At 46.6% G+C, this 3,066-nt stretch overlaps 1 long non-coding RNA gene across 6 annotated transcripts in view; it reads left to right on the top strand.

The window, feature by feature from the left end:
- LOC112495069 overlaps nt 1–3,066 on the top strand; it is a 32,293-nt gene that overhangs the window by 13,720 nt on the left and 15,507 nt on the right. For all 6 annotated transcript variants that reach the window (XR_003061248.1, XR_003061247.1, XR_003061250.1 and 3 more), the window contains one exon: nt 1,103–2,041. This is a non-coding gene — a long non-coding RNA (uncharacterized LOC112495069). The remainder of the gene's footprint in view (nt 1–1,102; nt 2,042–3,066) is intronic.

Below are 3,066 nucleotides of genomic sequence, written 5' to 3' on the forward strand. Positions count from 1 at the left end.
GGGGGGGGGGGGGGGAGGGGGGGAGAGAAAATGCGACTGAATTTCAGGGCACGCTCTTGCGCGCAGTTAGGGTTCTGTTGACGTAGGTCTGGGCTGAACACTCCCCCCTCTCCTACCTGCCTCCAATGTCTCTGGGTGCCATACGACGCCATCCGCCGCCACTGCACCCATATGTCTGATGCGCCACGAGCGGCGTCCCGTGTGCGTGACGTTGCTCAAAGGTGCGCATATCGCTTCACCCTTTGACGATTCACTCGTGGGGAACTTGAGACTGTCGCGTCTTTGTCCCCCGGGCATCCGAAATTAATGGACGAAAGTAAAATGCAGTTTTCGGAGTAATCGAAAAGTTAAAGATTTTCGAAAGTCGTGGTATAAGGATTTTTCATTATTTTAGTAAAATTATCGTAGTTAACCGTCACCGGCTTCGATTGTTTATCTTCGTCGATATTTCGATCGCGCGATAAAACCCTTGCTGTATATGACAGTATGCTGCTGGTATACCTGTTCGTTGTTTGCGCTTTGATCATAGGGCGCGTTCACATAATAGAGCATTGAGCGTCGTAGCTGTCGCTCGCTACAATGGAGCCACTGTAATAAATGTGATCCTGTTTGGTGGCGAGGGGCAATTCGGGGAGGGGATGCGTACCGGTATCGAGGGGTGTCACCGGGAGGGGGAATGGATTTATGATATCGTAAAGGAGAGAGAAAGTGCAGCGTGCACTTTGCACCGTATCCATTATAGATAACGACGCGCTGGAATTTCTTGAACATACGACGACACCGCTGTAACTGTAACCGGCGCACTCGCGGAGCTTAACGTGACTATTCGTTTGTTTTTGATTCGGTTGTCGCATGGATGTTCGAGATTTTTTATGAAAAAAAAAAAAAAAAAAAAAAAAAAAAAAAAATGTAATTTGAAAAAAAAGTCAAATTTGATTTTTTTTTTAAAATGAATTTTACGTTTGCCTGTACTCAAATTGCGTTCGACTCGCAAAGGGCGTCCCGGGGTAATTTCAATAGTCACGATCAACGAGGATTTCCAATAGTGCGCAGTACCATTTCCTTGTGAATTGACGTTCCCCTTTGACCCCTTGTGTTCCAGATGGTGGTAGAGGTCGAACTCCTGGCGAAAGAGGACGTCTCGACGCTCGAGGGCGATGTGGCTCAGTGGGGAAACTCGAGGAGGTGATAACAGCTTCTGACCTTCCTTTTGACCGTGTCGCGAGAAAGAGAAAGAAAAATAAAAGAAGAGTGCACCATAACCTCTAACCTCTAACTCGAAAGGGGATTGACTCTGCAAGCGAGAAAAAAAAAAGAATTACCGGCGGACGCCTCGTCCACCTATCGACACACTTCTACCTTAAAAAATATACCTCGTACCTACAAGTACCTTCATACCATTTTCACAGCGCAATAGTGCCTAGCCCCGTATGCATCGCTAATGTTATTAATTAAAGGATAAATAAATACGATTACGATAAATCGATTTTTGTGCGGTACCGTCACGTCACGCGGACATACTACGCGCGCGTGCGCGCGCACCCCCGCTACACGCGTTCGTAATTGATATAGAAAAGGAGCCGCGCGCGGTCTGGTCTGCTGAGAGAGTGAGAGAGAGAGAGGGAGAATATATATTGAAGAAAAAAGAGTGCAGGAGAGGTGAGAGATACTCGAGAAACAGCAGAGAGAGAGAGAGAAAGTGGGATTTATGCACGTATACGAAAATGTGAGAGAGACACACCTATTATACCGGAAAGACCGATAATACTGGCTTTACGTGGGGTCACCCGTTATAGATACCTGTTACATCTTCAATTTCGAACGCACCTACAAATTTACATAACTGCGAACGAATCAGGATAGCGAAGTACCTGCAGACAGATATATTTATTATAACGTTCTAGAGAAGGATACGCCGTGACGGAGTGTGAAATCGCGTTGTGCGACGACTAAAATTATACACGACTAAGTCTACTCTATATACGAGAGATACCTCTACTCAGCGATAACGAGGCTCCGTTCTACAAAATACGAGATCAAGGTATGTCAATTGTCCTTTATTTTAATGATTCGTTAATATTAAGGCAATTCGTATCGTGAACTTTTAGGCTCTGTATCTTCGCGACGTTAATGGTGTATTCGGTGATCTTTTTACGCGGAATCACTGGAAATTTCACGGACCGACGAATCACCGGGGGATTCGGAGTCTCTGAGTTATCGGAGTCATTTTTTTTATTGTCAATGCGTCACTTTCGCTCTACTTCGTACGTGTCTTACGAGAGACTCGCTCCGTTCGCGTATGACCCAGTTGCATAACGCCTGGACGCAAGCTAAGCGATAGCGAAAACTTCTTGCCAGACTACGGGAACTGTCTTGTTGGACTCCGCGACAATGTATCGAATGCTCATTGAAATTCATCATTTTTATTAGCCGTGCGCGGCCGTTCGATGAATGGACGAGTCATGCTATTGTTATTAGCGACGGTTTTTATTTTCAAACTTTTCTACGTTACTATCGGATTCTCATTATTGACTTGTAGACAATGCAGCTATATATAGAGATAGATAAAGAAAGAGCGCTTACGCAAGGTGTCACTATAACCAGTGGTCATAAATATATATCGTATGATTTATATGTATATATAGTCCGTTGCGCGAAACTTCGGGTCGTACGTTCCATTCGTCCCGTGGAACTTTACGCCTTGGCTCGTTGGGACCCGGTGAACCCAGCTTCACGCCAGGAAAGGCGTCGGGGCGCGTCCACTAATAACGTAAGCCGCTTTGCTCTAGGAAAATGTGTCGGCTGTCACGTGGCATCTCCACATTGACAGGCCAAGACATTCTAGCGAGCGGTTGGCGATGCTCCCAGCGTCGCGACGCCCTCCACTCCCCTTCCGCCTTTCTCGCTCTCGTGTAATACAGACTTTGGATAGCGTTGACCCATTTCGATGCACCCACGTCACGATTATGCAAACTTCCTCGAATTATTAGTAATCACCCGTGGTTCGTCCTCGAAAGTCAAAATCGTCTTTTCTTTGCCCCACCCCCACCCCCCCCCCCCCCCCCC

Source organism: Cephus cinctus, unplaced genomic scaffold, assembly GCF_000341935.2.
Source record: "Cephus cinctus unplaced genomic scaffold, Ccin1 Ccin1_scaffold1184, whole genome shotgun sequence".
NCBI classification, from domain to species: Eukaryota; Metazoa; Arthropoda; class Insecta; order Hymenoptera; family Cephidae; genus Cephus; species Cephus cinctus.